A 22,040-nucleotide genomic window follows, 5' to 3' on the forward strand; every position below is an offset into this window, starting at 1 on the left:
ACACACCCCAGAACCCCAATGCTTTAATATAGTTGACTAAGTTACCAGCAAAAATACTGATTTTGGTCATATTTATTATCCTCATAATCATTTTTCATTGCGTCTTTTTTAAAATATGAATCTATCTTTTATTCTCTCTCTCTTTTTTTTTCTCTTTGCACTGAAATCACATTAAAACGAACAAAGAGCAATTTCATTGCAGTTAAATAAGGCAAATGCAGCACTTCTTGCATCATGAACGCCATTTTCAGACCCTTAAAACTGCATTCTGAGCTGCTTCAAGCTACTTTGTTTTCAATGTGCTGCTTAGAACAGAAATGTAGCCAAATGTAATATTTCTGCACAATGCACGGGATCTGGGCACCATTTTTAATGAGTCCATGCAGCTGCGCAGTCGGAGTGAAAAACAGGCTCAGTGGGACCAAGTCTTTCTGATTTTTATAAAGATCAGGCCTGAACATTCTCAAAAAAACTATTTCTTTTATTCTGCTCTCATTATATAAGGCTACGTCAACTCTGTTCATTGGACTCGGGCAGCTACTCATCTGACTCTGACCACAGTATTACCCACACATACAGAAATACGGCCAATCAGAGGTAAACTCATGTTTCATTATCTCTGACTGCAGACCACAACATGAGCTTAATGGCGTGTCTGCTGTTAAACCACAGAGAGGCTTTAAGAGTGGCTGAGATGGTTGGGTGTACTGGTACGACCTGATATTTCATTGGTCACACTATTGAGAAATTAGGTTGCACATGCAACCATAATGGTTGCACTCTATACAACCCTGAAACTTTGGCTAGAAAGTGGACATTTCTTGATCTGGTTGAGTTTGCAAGACTTTTGAAGTTTTGAAAGTAAAGAGAGTTCATAGTGCTTTTTTCTGTCTTTGTAAGACAGAGACGCATGCGGATGGTATATGTGCAATATGTACCTCGCTACCCAAAAAAAAAAAAGAAGAAACAAAAAAATCCTTGAATAAGTGGGTTGTGAGGAAAGATGAAGGTCTGGTAATAAAGTAGAAACCCAACTCTATCTCCCTCCCACTTTTCATATTACCTATATCCATCTCCCTCAGCCCTCTCTCCAGCACTGATACTTTTTTTTTCCTGTGTTGCTTTTCTCCTTGTTAGGCTTAATGCCTGCTTACAGCTTCATTTATGCCTCATGCGTGGAAATTGGGTAGGGAACCTTGTGGGTTTGTGTCGTTGGAGATAACCAATGTGTGGGAGGTGACAAAGGTAGCATAAGCCATCGGTGTGTGTGCAGTGCGCACGAGAGTGCTAATTTTGTGTGTGTGTGATGTCTGCTTTAAGTGCAGGAATAGATCTCTGACAAATGGAAGTGCGGAGGGGTATGCATCTGTGTTTTTTTTCTCTCTTAAAAGCCAGAGGAGAGTTAATCTGAGCGAGTCATTCCTCCTTGTGTTTGACAGACTCAGTCTTAGCTCATCTGGTGCTGTTGCGTTCAATCTCAAGCAGTTGTTTCGTCCCTTGAGCTTTCAGTTATAAGAAACTGTAGAAAGGGGTTCTGGAGCTAGATATCCTGGTATGTTTCTCTCCTAAATAACAAATACAATGACATTTTTATTATATTTGATATTTTTCTAGTTTAAATACACATTTTGTTTAGATACTGCCATGTAAAACTCTCACAAAGAGCCATTTTGCTTTGCTTGCCTTTAAAGTTTCAAAACCCTAACAGACCCAATTGTTGTTTTGATGTAATATTGCGTTAGTTTGTAATTACAAAGCCTCAAGAATGATCACAAAGCGTAATATTTTTGTCCTTTCCGCTGCGAGCTCTTCGTGCCCTTTCTCATATCCTCTCTGTCACTCGCCAAGCTAAAGCGATTGCCCCCAATCATATCCGCTGCTGTCATCATAGCCTCTATATCCCTGTTACTTCTGAAAGTAATCCTCTCTTAACAATCCCTTGTTGCCTTGATTCACCATTAGCTAATCAATAAGCCCTAATAATCGCTATCAGCAATGAAGGAGCCAAAGCAGGAGGATATGCAGTTGTTAGTTCAGACCACAAGCTAATAAAAAGGCCTTACTGGGCCCAGGGCTGAACGCTGTGATTTCTGGCTGCATACTAAACTTATTTTGCCAGCTTAAGCTGAAACAGTCTGGCACAGGCTTATTGATCACGAACATTGATTAGAAGGAGACAGAGCTGTAACAGGCACAAAGCTGTTGTTGTGAACTCTTGCACGATATTTCTTCAACTTTTTATTGCACAATTAACCATACACTTTCATTCTTTTCCTGTATCTTTTTCTTTTTTATTTTTTTATTGCCAGTTGGCCCTGACAGGGTTGATCAATCAAGGCGTCAGTAGTTTTGCCACAAAACCCCCAAGTGGATTACATCAGTGCCTCTGTGAATGATGCTGCCTGCCACAAGCCCTCAGCGTGTTTCTGACTTTATGCAGCTCTTTTCTCAAACATTGGATATGAGACTCGTTTAGAGACATTTGTTGCTTGCCTGGACCTAGTACTCCACGTCAGGAGTTTTATCCCCTTTAGAAACATTAAATTTGATTATTTGCAGGAATTTTTTTTTATACTTTTTTATTATTATACTCTGCTTTTTTATGGCAAATAGAAGGAGCTGTTTTTCTGAAGATGAATATACCCTTCTAGAGGATTGTAAAATAGGATGTGGATGGTCTCCTGTTTAAATAAACTATTGGGGCAGATTATGTTTTCTCCCTTCAGTCTTTGAGGGTTTTTCCTGGAAGACTGGAAAAGCAACAACCTTTTAAAGAAAGAGCAAGAGGGAAAACTGATAAGACAAAGGTTTTTTTTAATGTATGGGTTAAGTGAAAGCAGTGTAAAGTGTGGGCTTTTAGACCAAGGCCACACATAAGTGAAATCATACAACTGAGTGTTGATGAATGGTTTCAATGGAGGTATAAACATGCTATTCAACATCCTCATTAAACCCAAGCAATTTATGTTAAAGCCCATATGGCCCAATGGATACAAGTGTGAACTCTATTTGAATGCATTCTGCTAACAATTCTTCCACACACTTTGAGTGCTATTTTTATTGCACCAAGTGCATCTGTTTAAATAGTCACACCATATGATGTTGAGTCCATGAAATGATTGTTGGAACACAAGGTAGCGCAGTTGCTCTGGGGCAGAAGAACAGAAGAACTTCTTAGGTCTGTTTTATGTGCCAAATGCAAATGCCGCCACGAGAGTACAATCCATTGCTTTCCCAAAGTCCAGGAAAATTCAGAGGGTTGTGTCAAGATGTCAAGACGGGTATTCAATGGAGGAGAAGGTTAGTTAAGAAAAAATGGGACACTTGGAAGTCAGAGGAGAGATGAGAAGAGTACAAGGAGATGCAGTATATATATATAAACACGCATCCTGCTCCGCTCCATTCTGATGCATCTATTGTACCTGCAGACAAATAGATCCATTTACCTCTTTGTTTTGCTTATGCAAACTGGCATCTGGCTCAAACTGTACAGCTGGATAGCTTTAATATTGCTCACCATTTTTGTGGCAATGCTAATGTTAGCTAGGGGTTGTGAGGGGCTGTAGGCTAGCAGCAGAGAGCGTAAACAGATGAGTAATGGGAAGTGGGGGCGGGCTTGCTCCGCATTAACATTCCTGCCTACAACTTAGAAGCCAGTTTCTGACGAACCTCTGCCACTCTGCAGAAGCATTGTACTAGAAAACAGCACAAATATTTTGGTTTGGGTTAAAAACGGCACATTTAATTAAAAAAACCACTGAGAAAAAACACGTTTACAATAGATAAAAAATGATTGGAAAGGACTTAAATAAAAAAAGTTCCCCTGAACTGACATGTATGAGTAGTTTTGTATCTAGTTTCTGATATGTTGCCACAATATGAAAGTAAGCAAATTGAAAAAATACCACAGATAAGCAAAGACCTTTGTCCATTTGTCACTGGTGCTCTCATTAGCCATTTTTATCCAGCTGTTAGACTGTATTAAGAAAAAGTCATTACAAGCCCACTTTTCTTTTCTTTTTTGTATTTATGTCAACGAGGTGGCACAACACTGTACGAGTGTGCAGTGTCAAACAACACTCTGGTGTTGTAGAATCAGCTGGTTTACAAAAGCTTTGCTGCCTGGAGCAGTTTAACTTGTACCTTGCCAGTTTTACACCTTTACATTTTTTTTGTCTTTGTGATTAAATCTCGTTTCAACTTAGAGATGTGTTACTTTTGTGAACCATTCTACCTCTGTTCCTGACGAACAAGCCAACAACACCCACAAAATGTTTATCAGCATCGTTAAAATGTCTCTTTTTCCTTCTCTCTGCCTATAACTAAAGCCATTCCTTTTTTTATTTTTTTACATTTGCAGTTTTCCAATGGGTCCTTTTCAAAAATAAAAGTATTGTAAAAAATGTAAACGTTTTTCTATTCAACAAGTTAAATCTGTATTTTTGATGAGCCATTACCCAAAGATTAATATATTTAAACATCTACGTGATGAATATGTCTTACAGGTAACGAAAAACTCAGTGTTTCAGAAAATGTTTTATTTTCCAATGTTTTCTCTCAAATTTTAAGCAGTTGTAAAGCAAAACTAAAAGAACAAAAGACAATGTTGAGGCTCTGGCAACCCCTATGGAAGCTCTCAACATTATTGCAAGAATTTTAAGGCCTGTGGTCAAAACCACCTGCAACCATCTGCCTGTCTGTGTGCTCCTCTCACCAGCCTATCCTTCACCAATCTAAAGAGCTTTACAGCAGGCTTGTGGGTTTTGGGCAGTGCTTTACTCAACATCAATCCTGCCTGGACAAGTGAAATGTCCTGAAATTACTGAAATCCCCCCAAAGCTGATATTGGAGGGATAGTGCAGGCTTATGTGTTCCAGTCGGATCTAGCTGGAGTTAAAAAGCGAGTTGTGGAGAGATCAAGAGAGTGATGAGAGATTCCCACTGTGTGATTCATTTAAAATCAATAAACCTGAATAAAAGTAATAGCATTTAATGTGTGAGAGAGTGGTCTTATATTGCATTTGAAGGCATGCTAGAAGATGAAAGGTTTTTGTCAAAAACAGGGTTATAGAGGGTGGCAAGGAGGTAATTAAAAGCATATTTTCATTATTTTATCTCACAGCACCAGTTCGTTCTCCTCTCTCTTGTTCCTTCCATCTATATATATTAATCTATGCATGCCGTAACTCTTCTTTGTGTTTATTTTCCTTCCTTCCAACTTCCTCCACTCGCCCATCCATCTATCCCTCCTCTCGTCTTTCTGTCAATTAGCTCATGTAAACTTTGCTTTCCCTCATTGTTTTTCCTGGAGAAAGTGACTCTGCTTTTGATTAGGCCCAGAGCTCAGCTTTAATACTGTAACTCCCCCTGCACATACACACAAATGCACATTCATGCTCTGCACTAACATCATACATCACTTCTTGCGCAGTCGGTTGGCCTTTGCTGCCAGACACTTATCGAGTACACACTTTTATGTTTCTTTCATAATGACGCTATCTTAGTTGTGCTCATATATTTTATGTTGCCAGTCCACAGGCGTGTAGAAACCGCAGCCCAACACGATACGAGTGTGGAGGTGCATGTCCGTAAACAAACACAGGCGCACAAAGGTGTGTTTTATTGGAGATGGACAGCAGTAGCACCTGTCTGCCAACTGTTTGGTGTCCCTTGGGGAGTTTCAGCTGTCTGACTGACAGGTGAGGAGGCCCAGGGCCGAGAGCCACAACACAGATGTCCTTACCCAGATGCTAAGGAGGGACAAAAATCCTCTGTGTGCGTCTGTTTTTGTGTCTGGTTGTCTCATTACTACACATCTACACTCTTGGGGTTTTCATAACTTTGCTGTTTTGTTGGGCTGAACCTAAAAAGGAAACAAAACTTGGATATTTTTCTTGACTTTTTTATTTTAACTGAATTTTTTATTTATTTAAGACAGTGGGTTCTTAATAGATTGTCTTATTTATTCATTTGCCAAAATGTGTTATTCACCTTCCACCTTTCTCCTTTTCCACCCTATACCTCTTCCCTCAATTTCTGCTCTCCTTCCTTTCCCTGTTGCTTCTCCCTCTTCAGTTCCCTCCATCTCCAGTTTTCCACATAAAGCTGTTTTTCATAGAAGCCCATGCAGCCTGGAATAGCATTCCCCCGGGCGCTTCAGGCTGAAACACTAGACTTTTCTGAGCGCAAGCCAAACAGATGCTGGCTCTTGGAGTCCCACCAGAAACAAGCCTTCATGCTTCTCTTTGTTTCTGTCTCTTCCACTCTTTCCTTATCTTGTTTCTCCCTTTCTCTCACTTTTATGCTTTTTGTCTGTCCTCATCCTTTGCTGTCCCTGGTTTCTCATCTTTCTTCCTGGTTTCCCATTCTCCAGACACTTTCTCACACTCCCTCTTCTGTCTGATTCCTCCTTGGTTTCTGTTAGGAGCAACATCTTAGTTTCCTGATCTCTTTGGGGTGTCGTCCAGCCTAATGTCTGAACACAAACGTCTGCTCAGCTTTCTGTCTATAATACTTTCTCCTTTGAAAGCCCCTTGTCAGGTGCTCATTTCTTGCTCCTCCATGTTGAAAAAAACCATGTCATTGGACACAAATCTGTTGAAAATTGTATTTACCTTTCTCCCAATCTTTCCTTTTTCCACCCTGAATTTGTTACTTCAAGTTTGGACTTTTTGTTTCATTTTTCCTTCTTCTCACAGTTTGTAAGCCTTAAAAACTTTGCTTTCACCTCAAGACCTTCACTTTTACATAAACACGTTAAACAGACACACATGTTCCTATGCCGTAAGTACTCATTCATGCCTGCACATACAATACAAACACATTTTCCATCACATACGCACACATGTATATTATTCTCAGAGGCCATACTTGGCGTTGCAGCTTTTGGCAAGTGTTCAGTTCTTTTCCTCTCTCCTGTGGCTCTCTAACTGCTGCCGTGTTTACATGAGCTGCCAATCACGGCCAAATCAAAAGTTTTCTTTTGTTTTTGCTACAGTTGGAGCATAAGGAGGTATACTACAAGTTGGCTTATAGTATTTCTATAACGGTAGGTGTCCTGCATTCAACTACAGTAGTTGGGGGAGGGGGGGGGGGATAATTATAAGCTTGTCTTAGTGAGCAGAGCTTTTTGGCCTAATTTAAAAAACGTTTCAAAAAAATTAGTACGGTCAGATAGGTACTTATTGAGGAAAAATACTTGCAAGTAGCAAACAGAGACACTAATTTTAAAATTGTGAAGAATTTTTTTACATCACCCACAACTAAATAGCAGTTTTAACCATCATACATCTGTTTTTGACAAAACAGCCACTGACTCATAGAAAGAACCCTCCGAACCCTTGGCACCTAAGCTTTTTATAAGGTTATGTAACATATTATAGTGGCTGCACTCAGCATTACATCACTGATCAGATTACAGGAGGATCAACTCACATACAATCACCACCACAGCACACCCACCGCTTCCTATTTTACTGCCCTACATAGTGTAAATGAAAACATTGATCTGTGTTTGGTAAAATTATAACATTTTCAAAGCTGTTGCTCATTTTTCTGATCAGTACATTTTTAAAGGGGCAACAGATGTTTCTGTTGATGATTAAAGCAACTTGAGTTTAGTGTGCGTTGGATCAGTTTGAGTTAAGAGTGTTAAATCTGTGCACAAAAAAGCATCATCAATGGAGATTTGGTTTGTTGTAAAGGAAAGTAAGCGCTGGCCCTCTACTTTAGTAGTAATTTTACAAGTAGTGATAAGTGTTATTTTACTGTTGAGGTTCTCTAACCAAAGCTAAGCAAAGCATTATGTTATACATATTAGCAATACTGGAAAAAATGGATGGACAAGTTTTCATGTGAGCACTCAAATGTTGTGTGATTGTGTGTACCAGTGGCTTAGCCAGGGCAGAGTACAGGGATGATGTGTGGAGTGATTGTGGTAAGGAAGTGAATTAGAATTAGAATTAGAGACAAGATGTTAAGCGGGATGGGCTTATAGGCTAAGCTTAGGCTTGATGATGGTTGTTTGTTCACACATGTCCAGCTGGACAGTCAATCAGTTTGTATCAGATTTGTATGAATCTGATTTCTCTCTGAAGATATTTGGGAGTTAGTTTGGACTTGCACAAGAAAGCAGACAACCAGGACAGAGATCTACACAAATGCAAATGTTATATGTGTGTGTGTCGCTTTGGTGACTTGTGCGCTGCAGTCACACACATGCTTTATCTGCGATCCAAACTCTGAAAAGACTGTGAGGCTCTGTAGTCTGGAAGAAGGCTTAGAATTGCCTGCTGTTCTCTGCCCAGACTGAGTGCTCTTTTTCGGACACAGACTAAAGATGCTGAAAGGTTAGGAAACGTGTGGGTGGACATTCATATAGCACATTATCTGTTTGTCTTTTCTGCCTGTTTTATCTATTACTCAATCATTCAAGCCTAGGGTGTCTTGCACACAAACGCTGGCATACGATTGACCCAACGTGGCCGCCATGCAGCTCCCCAGTGAGTCACTATACAACTGACAGATGGTGGTCTGCTTTATTGTACATCTACATCCTGACTGGTTTATATACTTGCCTGTGTTGGTGCCCTCACTTGTTTGTTCGGACTCCAAGCTGTTGGAAGCTGTGCTGGCTGCTAGGGTTACCACCATCGCCATGTGTTGGATCAGCTTGTTCGCATTATTTGTCTGTTGCGTTTTTCATGACCGTTCTTTGCATGGGAGCCAGAGGAACTAATTTATTTTTTTACAATGTTAATGACATTTAAATTCAGTTTTGTTACCAGTAGGAAACAGCATCCTATAAAGGCAATGTATTGTGTTTATTTGATGTATAAGACTATTGGCAGCTTTTTTTTGTTTGTTTGTTTATCTTGCATACGAATGAAGAAAGCATTTATACTTGGGTGCACCGCTGGTTGAGAGTCTTGCTCTGAATTTGTCATTTATAAAATTCAAACATCGATCCTTTGATGCTGTCTGCAACCCTGAACATAACAATAATTCCGTCTGCTAGGAGTTCTTATATATGCATCAACAGACACATCCAGAGAGGCAGTCAGACTTAGAAGCATAGGGTCACTCGCTGACAGGCCTGACTGGGTTGACGTTATGCTCACTGTTGCGCCTGGCTCCTGCTCCCTCACATGACTTCACCCTTCACCGTCAGCCTTCTCTCTGTTGGTCCTGACCGGGTCTCACAATGGATCCTAGTGTGTGCATGTGCTTTGGTCAAACAGTTTTTGAGCATCGCCAAAGGGTTTCTAGTTTCTTTTTTTGCACTCATTCTGTGAATTGTATGTTTGTGCTGTTCTGACAGGGCAGCAAACCCTCACACAGCAGACAATTTAATTTTCTTAAATTGATAGCTGTTTCATTTTTTGTGAGTGACATCATCAGATTTCTGTGTCTACATATCGGCAGTCCGTCTGCATGTTAGTAAGGTTATAATCAGTCAGGATCTACGTAGCTGCACACACATTCTTCTGTTTTTAAAAGAATTTACACAGTTAAAACACATCTGTCTTATACTTTCAATGGGTTTCATTGATAGCTGGCACACCCTTACTCACTGGATGAAGTAAGCCAGAAAGGTGATGAAAAGACCCTGAATTAAAAAAAAAAAAACTTGCATTACTTACAGTGGGTTCAGTCTATGAGGCCACTGAAGCTATCATTTGGTAAAAAGAAGAGATGGGTCCAGCTTTGATTTTAATGGAGCTGACACCTATTCAGTGTAAATGTAGAGGCCTGACTCCTGATGCTACATAAACAATGGGAATGTGATGCGCTTGGGGTTCTCGAATGTGCTGAACACAGCTTCTTGAATGCACTTTTACCACACGGTGTTCACAATGGACTGTTGCTACCTGATACTAGCGCGTGTACCTACAGTTAGAAGAGACTTGGTGCAAAATATTGAAGTGGTGAAAATCTCCTGAATCTTGCTTCAGGCTTTTCTTTCACAGCTATATTTTGATAGATGGAAGACTTGGTGTCATATCTTTCCATTTATTAAAAAGGATGCTACCAATACATCCCTACCTAAGCAAAGTCCCTTTATGCTCAAAATTTGACCTGGTTTACCTTTCTTTGTCCGTTTAATGGCCGCATGTTTTGTATTTTGAGCCCGAAAACTGATTTAAAAACTTGCATAGCAATGCGTGAAGGCAAGAGTTTTGCACGTGGAAGCTCGAAATGCATTCACATAGGAAGTGGTTGCTTGAACGGGTGCGGCCGAGGCTGGTTTGAACGTTGCATAAAAGTGAATCTATTAAGACCTGATGGGAAACCTTGAGATTCACAAATGACAAGTTAAGCTTTTCAAATGCACAGATTAGATGTTTTTTTATGTTTACACAAAGGAAGGAAGCCAATTCTTTCACATGTTAAGAAATGTTAGAAAAAAAAAGAAAAAAGATATGGTTATAATAAGGCTTAAGGCTTAATATGTTTTAAATTACTTTATAATGTCTGTGTAAAGATTATTGATTGATATTAAGTATAAAAATCATTACTTGTATTGCTTCTGGTTGTAGAGACACTTTTAACAAAAAATATGTTATTTAAATTGTAGCAGTTCATAGAACCGCTTTTTGAATTTCTCTGTGCTGAGTTTCCAGTTCAGTGTGTTCTCCAGGTGAACATTTAGCTACTGACTGATTTGTAATGATTGACAGATTTATTTTAGAATCCATGACTGAATCTAAAAACAGCAGTGGCTTTGTAGTTATACTAAAGTACTGTAACAGAATTAGCTTTGAATTTGTCTGCTCTCTAACTGTTTTCCTGCACTGACTTCTGCATTCACAAAGCTTAGAGACGGCCAACAGTGAAGCAGACTAAAAAATATGCACCAATGTCAGCCTAAATCCTTTTTGACATAGCATTTATTGAGTGAACATCCGCACATGTCAAAGTTTACTTTAATGCTTCGTGTAGTCTGATATTGTTGTGATTGGCTGGAACTTGTTCACACCCCTATTTAAAGACTGAAACACACTCACACACACACACACCCATGCATCTACGCTTTAAAAATGTTTGCTTAACTTGCTCTGTGTTGAGCTGTCTGCCTGGCATCATCCCCAACTCCGGTGCCAGGGGTCAGAGGTGACTACTGCTTGGCAGCTCAAGCTTCATGTTCCTCGGTTCTTCATGGTCATGTGTGTCTGTGGCTTGTCAAGTTGACAGTGTAATGTCTTTGATCAAGTTTACTCTTCAGGAGTTCTCTCTGTATGCCCGCTATGTACATTTCCTTTAAATTCCTCCATTTTCACTGTATTGCTCTGCTTGGCAGCAGATTCTTTCCTACATCCTGAATGTAATTTTTTTTCCTCCTTTTGATTCCTCCCTCCCACTGTCCTTTTACTTTGTGTGTCTTACCCTCCTTCTGTCCTCTTGGCACAGATCGACATGATTAAGTCTCTTGTATTGTTTATATTTCCCAGTGAGATGCATATTGTCGGAGTCCAGCCCACTGAGTGCAGCACTATGTACTGAAAGAACAGTCTCCAGTACTTGTCTGAAACAATCTGTGTTTTTCTGAAACTCAATAAACTCAAAAGCCTCAGACTTAATAAAGAGAAGCAGTTGTACTAATTGACATGTTTTTTTTAAATATGTAACTTTATATTAGTGAATTTCCCTTCAGATGGTTTGCTTTTCTGTTGTGCTCCCAAAAGAACAGCGATGCTTCTCAGAAACACTGAGATGAATGGATTCTCTCTTTATTTTCATAAATCCATTTCTCTGAGGCAAGGAGCTTAAGTGTTCCCCTGTAATTGGGCTTCCTGGTTTCCAGTCAAACGCACTTTCTAACTGACTTATTGGCTCATTGTTGTCTTCATAAAGTGGCAGATTTTGGTTTGAATTTTCATTGAAATGTTCCTCGGGAGAAACAAGCTTGGCTGCTGGAAAAACGTTTATCACTTATCTCAGTGGTGCTTTTTAGAGGGGGTGGCAGCCATGCATGATATCACTTTGAGACTGTCTGAGCATGTGTGTGTGTGTGTGTGTGTTGAGGATGTTTTCATACTCTTATCAGTGTGTCCTTGACTAGCTAGTGCAACATCCTTCCATCAGTGTAATTCGCTTTCTTTTATGTATTTTGTACGAACTCTGAGAAGGGTAAGGAAAGGTGCTCCCTAAAAAAAACTCTGAACAAGTGCAGTGGTAAATAAGCCAGCATGGGACAGAAAACACCTGGACGCAGCTTTGGAAGAGATTCGAAATGTGAAGGAGACAGGTAGTTACATCTGAAGATGAACTTTATTTTGATAGACACCCTTCCAACAAAGGCTGATCATTACCTTAACGCACCCCTTTGCTGGCCAGACAGGAAGTACATGTAACAGCCCCAGCACAAAGACCTACAGTGTGTATATAGGCCAGCAGGAAAAGGACAGGGGGAGGAGAAATCCAAGTCTCAACTCAGGCCCTTCCCTCTCTTGCTATTCTTTTTCTCAGCTCAGTCCTCCTGCTTTACTTTTCCTCTCCCAAAGCGTCTGTTTGCAAAGCTTCTTAAACTGCTATTTCTTCCGCTTTAAGTCTTTTTTTTTCTCTCCAAAGTTATGTTATTCCTTCTTTGATTTACTGATTTACATCCCTGTGCCTTTCAGGTTTTCTTATCACTCCCAGACTCTCTTTGTGGAACAGCAGTACTGATATGAATCCCTTTCTCTAACAATTAACATATTTTTAAGATAGAAAAGTGTATAGTTCTCAATAATAATTATAGTTTTATTCAAAAGTATTTTTTCCACTTCTCTTTGTTTCTGTTTCTTTTCCATGGCTTGCACTTCTCCACAATCTAGAGAGTTAAGTGTGAGCTAGCTGAGACGCCTGGCCCCAGGACTTGTTGCTTTATTTGCATTTCACTATAGTCTGAGTGTGCCAGGAAATCGCCACCTGGTGGTTATTACCTCCATCCGCAGCCTTTCCCTCAGTGTGTGTGTGTCCGGTGTTTGTGTCATGCAAAAGCAGTGTAGGTAGCAGTGGGAGAAAGTTAACAGCCGTCTTCCTTCCCCCTCCCCATGCTCCCCTTCTCCTTTCCCTTTCCGGCCTTTGTGCAGCTGTATTTATTTGGGCTGGATTAGGGCTTTGCAAAGACACTGGCCCTCGATACGCCCGGGGCCCCCCACCCCAGTTGACTCCTTTAAGCTGAGTAGAGATGGAGGGTGACAGGATAATAATGCTGATGTCAACACCACTTACAGGACAGTTATATCAGTATCAGCTCAGTAGGAGGACGTTCACACTCTGTTAGGCTGGGTTGTGAACCATGCTGGGGGCCCCCAACCTCGGATGCACTCACTCGCACATGTGTTGTACGCTCAAACTGCTGCAACTGAAACAGCACGTGTGTACATACGTGACACATTCTCACAACTTTTACAAATAACACAATTTTAAACTCGCATGAACACACATCTACTCCATAAATTCAGTGCGTGTACACTTTTCCAAGATTTTTGATTTTGCATTAATATTATTACACGAAAGTGTGATTACATTCAGCTTCAGTGAGCCAAGTCAGCGACACTTCCTCTCAGAGCCTTATGTGCTTTCTCCACCCGACATGTGTCGACTGGAGTACATTTGTGCAAGTGTGTTTTTGCATGTTTGCTTGCATATTCATGTAGGTCTGACGGAGATGCTGCGTGTGTTTGTGGATCTGTTTGAATAGGTTACTTGCACCTTGAATCTTTGCAATTCTTCCGTTCTTAGAATGGCTGATCAAAAACTAGTCCACTAAAGCACTAAATCCCAATGCCTACATTTGATCTACATACAAATACTGCCATCCTGCTCTAATGTTCATGTTTCTCAACAATTCAAGAACAGCTAAAGCAAATACATTTTGTTTTTTATTTCGAAATTAATTAAAAAAAAAGTTGATTAATACATTTCGTAAAAAATATTCATATATCACACATTCATTGGTTTTGTAGTCCAAGTCCGACATTTTTAAGTCTTAAATGAAAACTACAATGCAGATATATTGGGTTAAAAAAAGGGGTCAAAAGAAACAGCATGTTCCTGGGTTCCATAAAGTAATTGAATAACATTACTAAGTACTTAATGATCCAGAAACCTGCATCCACAGAGCAACAAGGTGAGTTTGGGGTTAGGAGGTGAATGGAGACAGAGAGGAGAAATGAAGAGAATAAATAAGGTTTGGGGCAACATCGGCACACAGCCAAAACACCTCGCTCCTGGCCTCAACACACACGGACGCACACATACACCAGCACCACCTTACGTAGCTTCACCCATTCTGTCAGAGCCCTCGCACTTTGTCTACAACCTTAGCTGATTGTGTTATCCTTTAACACTTATGTTTCTCTCCCCATCCTCCATTCACGAAAGCCTCAGTCCCCCTCTCCTTCATCCTTTGTCCCCCAAACTCCTCTTTACTTCCACATCTCTGTTTTTCTTCCCATCTATCCCTTCATCTCTCAGCATATCTCTCTCTTGGGTCTTCTTGCTGTAGCGCAGTGCTGTTGGCAGCGCGTGGGCGCAGGCGGCACACAGACGGGAGCACAGATGGGCAGCAAGCTGTGCAGGGCGGCCATGCACACCTGCTCCACACACACAGACACACACACAAACACACATGCACACACACATGAACAGGCACACAGTCATACACGCACACTAAGATGCAAATACACACATTTAGAGCCCTACTCTGCCACCTCACAACACAGCCGGCCTGCCTGGCACAGGGCAGTGTGATGCAGGAGCACAAATACACACAGACACACATGTTTATTTACACACACAGACACTGTAAAAGAATTGTACATACACACACCTAATATATATATATATATATATATATATATATATATATATATATATATATATAAAATCAAAGATTTACATTCTGAACTATAACTATAGTGGGAAAAAATCCCAATTTATTTGATTATGGATAAACTTGCACCAAACATGGAAACTTCTGTAACAATTAGAAAAACCTTTTGTTGTCGTTATCAATATTATGTAAGTAGCTGTGACTTTAGTAGTAAATAGATCCATCAAAAATGGCTTTTTTGTTGAATTACAACTAAGGACAAAGTTTATTTAAATCTTAATTTATTTATTCATTTATTTTGGTCTGTATTTTTTAATAAGTTAAAGAATATTTATTAGTTTATGTTTTTTATTTATTTTTTCTTATGAAATCTATTTGAACATTTTGCATTCAATAGAGAAAGACACTAAAAGGTCAAACACTGGCTCACCACATGGGAAGTCTATAGAAGCTTTCTGCTCACATTCACGACAACGATGCCTTCCACACGCTGATGAAGTCACATCTCTACACGTGACAAAAAATATGAGTTAAATGAAAGGAGCCTGAATATATAGTTACACATAAATATATAAATAAAAGAAGAAAAAAATAAAATAACCTCCAATAAAAGAGCTGAGTGAACATCTGTGTGGGATAGCTGGGGGGATTAGGAGGGTTTGGAACATTTTAAGCGCATTAAGGATTAAAAAAAGGTCAGAATGTTTAGCAACATACCGATAAACCTCTTAAGCGAAACCCAATTGGGAGGCTGTACCACGTTATCCTGTGTTTTGGGGAGGAGAGGGGAAGGAAGGGGGAGAAGGAGGGGGGAGTAGAGGAGCTGACATTTGTTCCAACAAGAAGGGAAATCAACACATTGTGGTGTTACACACATGCATATTGACACATATTTGGGCATACTCTGCGATGATGTGGCTGCAGACTGCACAAACTGAGTTGTTGGGTTTTGTGTTACATTAGGAAAGTGTTTAGTTACCTGTATGGTACAGCAAGGCTTTTTTTTTAACTTTGCAGACAGGTTTGACCCTGTCTTTGCTTTGATTTCAGTGGATTTATTGTCCATTCACTTTTTTACTCAATCTGTATGTTTTTGATTGTCTTAAACAGTGACAAAACCATCTTTGAAAAATGAATACCTTATTTTTAGGACTATATGTCATTTATTTTTTGCATAGATTAGCTGGTGGTGCAACTTAAATGTGATTTTTTTTTTTTTAAATAAATGAGCTCACATGTTTGTGTACATTAGTTTTTGCTACTGACAGCAATGCAGAAGAAGAAGCCCCAGCCTCGGTGGAGTTGTTAAGAACTGACGCGGATGATGAAGAATTAAGAGTTTAGTTGACTTGTTAGCTTGTTCTTCATGCTATGGCTATCTAAATAATTGTTCACATGTTGCGCTAATATACTAGAGAATCATTTAGTTGTTTTATAAACTTAGCTTCATGTATGACGAACAATGAAAACAAAGACTTACTTGTACATTGATCTATCTGTGTCTGTTCTTGGCCCCGTACCTCGTTAATTACATTTCTCTAAAAAATTATGACTCATCCTCTAGTGCGACTTCTATGTTTTGGCATCTGCGACGTATACTCTGGAGCGACGTACAGTCCGAAAAAAAAGGTCAATGCAGGATTTTCAGGTGCTGGTCGCTCAGCAACAGATGAAAACTCATCCATGAGAACAGCATGTCGAACTGCCACTCGCATCCTCACATCATGGATGTCTTATCCTTTTGTTATGTTACTTTGTGCTGCTGTGGTAGTTCAGGAAAAAAAAAACATCATTGTGTAAACATACAAGAAAAAAATCTTATTATTTCACAATTCACAGTGAAACCTTTAATGTGAGGAGTAAAAAAAAACTTTAAAATTGGCAATGAACCTCAAAAATATGGACTGAACCTTAAACAGTTTATAAGAATCGAGTTGCAAGGATAGATGGAACCATTGTGAGGGAGAGCGGTACTCAATACAAAGAGGTGTGTCAAGACTGTGATGAGTGGGGTTATTTTAGTGGTGGAAAGGCCATGGGATTTGCCCCGGAGCAGGTAAAGAAGTTGTGCAATCAGCAACAAGTGACAGCGGCAATGGTTAATGTACAGCCGCAAACATCCTTCACATCTGGACCCAACCAAAGCAGAGTCACACTCCTTTCAATGACCACTCACACTGATATAAACAGCAATGGTTAAAATATCCCTTCTGTTCATTTATCCGAACTGCCTTTCTTTTTGTTTACTTGTTTTTCCCCTACTAGGCGTCCCCATAAATAAGGGTGTCAGAACAAGAAGTTGATTTGAAGAGGAAACCCTGAGGACAGATCATTGGTTAAATCAGCTGGAAAGCATTAGATGCTATACACTTGAGAATAAGAACTTAAATTGGTTGATTGATCTAAATGTGGAAACCAAAGTAGTTCTTGTTCCAAAATTCAGTTTTATTTTGTTTTTTTAACTTGTGCCCCCTAGATAAGTATTGTCAATGTATAATATTAATTAAGCTTTTGTAGTGCATACGTCAAGAGGTCAAGATAGGGCTTTCTGAGAATTATGTTGAACTTTCTTAAAAGTTCTATGTGTCAAATAATGGCAGTGAAGGAGGGTCTGTCATGAAACAAAACTGACAGAGAAAAACAATTTATGAAAACAAAAATTCTACTCATCAAAACAATTCTGCTTCACATTGGGTTTTTGAGGATTGCTGGTCGTGAAGGAGGTGAAATTCAGTATACCAGAGGCAGGCATGTGGTAAATTCAGTAATTTAACAAATAAACATGAGACAGAAACAAGCAAAGCCAATGTTTGGGCAGAAAACCAAAAACACAAACAACCGCAAGAGGATGACAGACTAGAATAATGGCAAGACAAACTAAAACATGGCAAGAATCAACTGAAAGCAGAAAGATATACACTGAGGAATAATCAAGGAATGGAAAACAACTGTGGCGGATTCAAATCGAACCAGGTGTAAACATGAGAAGGAGCAGAAAGTCTAATAACTAAACAGACTAAATGCAGAACATAAAACACAGAAATCAAGTATAATTCTAAAGAACAATCTACGATTTAGACCGGCAATTTAACCCTCTAGCTGACAGGAAAAATAGCTCCAGATCCCGTTTGTCAGTGAGTCAAAAAGTCAGTTTCAAACACTGTTGGTGTTGCTCACTAATCCTCTTTCATGCTGCTGTGTTTGGATTTACCTTAGTCCACACACTGTTCCTAAATATCTCTGTTTTGTTACTCTCCCTCCCACTAATTATATCAAATATTAAGTATTTTAGTAGCGCTCCACTTAATAATCATGTTTTTGTATACGAGTGGAATTGTATGTTTTTAGAGGGATGTCTCTTTTTTTTTTTGCTAATGGTACATCAGGGTGTCAAGAAAAGAAAACTAAATTATTTCAACTACAAAAAGCATGATCAGTTTGAAGTGTTTTTCTAAACTTTGGGTTAAAAGTCAAATAAACCTAATTATCTCTTGCATTATTTGTGGATAAATCCAAGTTATTTTAAAGATGGACGATAGTGAGGTGTTTTTGGTGCTCTGTTAGGTGGACTTACTGTTAAAGTCCCACTCTGATCACCTTTTGATCCATTGTAAAAGTGTTCCCAGTGGTCTTTTGATTATGAATATGCTGTTTTTAGGCAAAATCAAAAAACCTCTGTCGTTCTCTAGGACATAGTTTCTGCAGAGCAGAGTTGTAGGGCAGGACTGTTAGCATGGAGTACGCCCGCTTTCATATCCCATCATCCCTTTGTTTATACTCTCTCCCGTAGCTTACAGCCCCTCACAACCCCAACATAACATCACAGATAAAACAAAAATGGCGAGCAAGGTTAGAGCTATCAAGGTTAGAGCTATCTAGCCATACGGTTTTGAGCCAGAAACCGACCTAGACAAGGCAAACAAAAGTGTACATGGATCTATTTGTCTGCATGTGGATGTATCAGAATGGAGCAAAGTAGGGAACTTGTGGCCCGCCGACTGTGGCACCTATGTCACTGCTACAGGCTTGTTCTAATGGCGTTTTTTCATCTGCTCCTGATCTGACATGATTTGAATAATGAAAGGCTGAGAAATGCAATTTTAATCTGAATTTTTCTTTAATTATATACTCCATCATGTGAATACAACACCGAATGTATTTTCATTGGAGTGGGTCCTTAAAGACGTTTCCTTATGTTTGGGCTAAAAGGAGCAGCAGCTTAGCAAGATTTTTTTTCCAGCATGAAGTATTTCTATAAAAACGGTTAATTTTAGACTTAAGACAGAAAATGAGAACAGTCTTTTCTTTCTGTGACAGTTTGGTTTAATCACTGAGCCCTTTTATTACAAGTACCCCCATTTTGAAGGTGAAGATGAGCTGGATGTTAGATTTGAGGTTAAAAATGGTTTTGTTGTGGAGGTGGACGCAGCAGGGCGTCTGATGGAACGGGGTGGGGGGTGGGGGTGGGGTGAAAGCAGGACTCTGACTGGGGTTGCTGTGGGGAGGGCTTTAGGGGGCTGCGGTGGGAAGATAAGGGGCTGGCTGTGCAGTTTGCAAACTCAACGAAGAGAGGGGTGAGGGGGTTTGTGGCTGCTGATGTAGCCCACAGCTTGCAGAGCAGTGATAACCAGCAATCAGACCTCTGTCTTGACTCCCTCTCACCCTGTCCCCTTCATTTCTCTGTACAGCTGCGTGTTTCACTGAACTGCATCAGTTGCACTCATTTCAACTGAGTGATGTTGTGACGTTTTGTAAGCAGTGTCAACTGAATGCAGTATCTGAGGACACAAAAGGCAAACGTTGAAATCTTCATCACTCAGGAAAATATATTTTATTTGCAGGTCCCTAGAGGACATTAGCAAGCTGTTTAGACAGAAAAGCACAGATTTTCAAAATAAAAGTTTAAAAGGAGCATTTTAAAAGATTTTGTTGGTTGTGGTGTTACTTTTATGTAACTCTTAATGTGGTTGAACTTGACAAAAGTATAAAATAGAAATTAGTTACTCTTTTCTGATACAGGCAGACTCCCATTTGGGGTTCGCCACAATAAATCCCCCCTCAATTCACATATCACTGGGCTTCAGGTTTTGACAGCAGATGCCCTTCCAGACCCAATCAACTGCATACTTAAAGACTTGAGACAGGAACATAAAAACACTTGTGTGCTCCCATTTGATTGCAGAGAGGAGCAGCATGGGCAATCAGTTAAAAATCAAAAAATCTTCAACAGTAACCGCATATATAAATGACACAACTTAAATAAACTATGACATCTAAAGAATATTTAGTGATTATATCTAAACGTTCTGCAGAAATGTTGTGCCTACTTGGAAAACATTCAAACACTTTTGGAAACATAAATTTAAGTAATTAAAAGATCATTTCAACCAGACAATTACCCTTCAGACAATTCAAGTCCTTGCAGGATCTCCTTGAGGCAACAGTTTTGCACCTTTGATTGTTTTGTGTATTTCAGCTCAGGTTATGCAGTTTATTGAAGAAAAAATTAGATTTCTTTCAAAGACACATGCAGCGAATACGCTGTTAGCCCTGTTTGTTGCGAGAAACGTGTGTTCAGTGACGCAGAGTCCTGTAGTGAAGCTGTACACGATGACAAGCACAAAAAAGTCCAGGGAAAGTTGTGCTGTTTTCTCCACAGCTTTCATTGGCCGTCATGTATGTTTACTCTAAGTGTGTACCTCAGTGTTGGTCCCTGCAGTAGTGCGAGTTTTAAATGTGTTTGGGTGTGTGCGTGGTACGGGCACAGCCACGTATGTTTTGGAGAGAGTGCTGTCAGTTAGCTGGAATGTGGCACTACCGCCAATGCTAAGATGGCTGCCAAGCTCTAAGATGGCTGCCAGGATTACACTCGGCCAGTGAGAGACACAGAGGAGTGAGACATTTAGCAAGAGAAGCTCTTTTTTTATTTCTCTCTGCTCTTTCTTTCCTTCGTTCTTGCTCTCGTCTGTCTCGCCTCTCCTTCTCTCTGTGGATAAGCGGTTCTTCGTAGGCAGACAGGTCTGTTATTGTTTCTTTTCAGTAATCTGTGGCTTAGTGTGGCTGCAAGGCAAGTGCTGCTGGCAGGAGTCTGCGTGCTGTGTTATCATACAGCTTGTATATAAACACCTTCTTCAGATAATGTTCTAGCTAGCTACAGCCTAGCTAGGCATGAATGGGCATCATTTCCCCATTCCCCACAAGTCCCGGAAAGACAGACCAAAATGATTTCACGAGAACTGGACTTTCATTGCTACTATAAAAAAAGTTTATCTTAAAGTACCACTCCAATATAATCGTTCCTGGTCTTTGAATTGCAGTTATGCCATTTTTAGCCCAAATTAATAAATGTGTCTTATGTAGTTTCTGCGGAGCGCCAGGAATCATTTGAAATTTGCCTCTGAGTTGTGGGTGGGACTGTTGGTGCAGTGTAAGCCTGCCCACACTTCCCATCATCCTATCTCTTTTCCTTCTAGCCAGGAATCCCTTGAAAAAGAGATTTTCAATCTCAATGGGACATTTCCTGGTTAAGTAAAGGTTAAATAAAAAATAAAAAAACATACTGGTGCAATAAAAACAGCTAGGGATAGTGGAGCTATCCGGCCGTACAGGTTTGACCCAGATGCCAGCTCAGACAAAGAAAAAAGAAGACATAACTGGATCTAGTACAGGTGGGTAAATCAGGATGGAGCAGAACAGGAAGCTTGAGGCCCGCCGACTGTAGCACTTACTTCACACCTATAAGTGTTTTCCAACTGCATTTTTTTCGTCTGCTCCTGATTCAAAACGATTTGAGAAAAGAAATGCTCAGAAGGCTGTCAAAAAAAGTTTCATTGGAGTGTGTCTCTACAAGCAAACTTTTTTCTGGATTTGCAAAGGCTTCCCAGCCAGTGACAACAGTATGATGTCTGTTTAATTGCCTTGCATCTGTATAACCTTAGCTCATTTGTAAAAACGTCTTTCCCCCCCCCTTTAACTTTATCATACACTAATCCTTTAAGTCATGTAGACCGGCATGCTCTACCCAATCATTTGATCTGCATATCAGAGTTTGTGTTTATCCACGGATTACAACACGTTTTAATGCATTAGGTAAAAATCAGAGAGAAGCGAGGGTGAGTGAAAAAGCTTGTGTGTGAAAGTCTGTGTGTGTAAGGTGCACTGTATATGGAGGCTAAATCCCCAACAGCAAGAAAGAATTAAATGGGATTAGTGTAAAGGA

General features: G+C 39.9%; 1 protein-coding gene across 12 annotated transcripts in view; it reads left to right on the forward strand.

Moving 5' to 3' along the window:
* The window catches only part of LOC101159559 (nuclear factor 1 X-type), a 110,739-nt gene that overhangs the window by 60,779 nt on the left and 27,920 nt on the right, over nucleotides 1–22,040 (forward strand). The gene's annotated exons all lie outside the window — the stretch shown is intronic.

This window comes from Oryzias latipes, chromosome 1 (assembly GCF_002234675.1).
Source record: "Oryzias latipes chromosome 1, ASM223467v1".
Lineage (NCBI taxonomy): Eukaryota > Metazoa > Chordata > Actinopteri > Beloniformes > Adrianichthyidae > Oryzias > Oryzias latipes.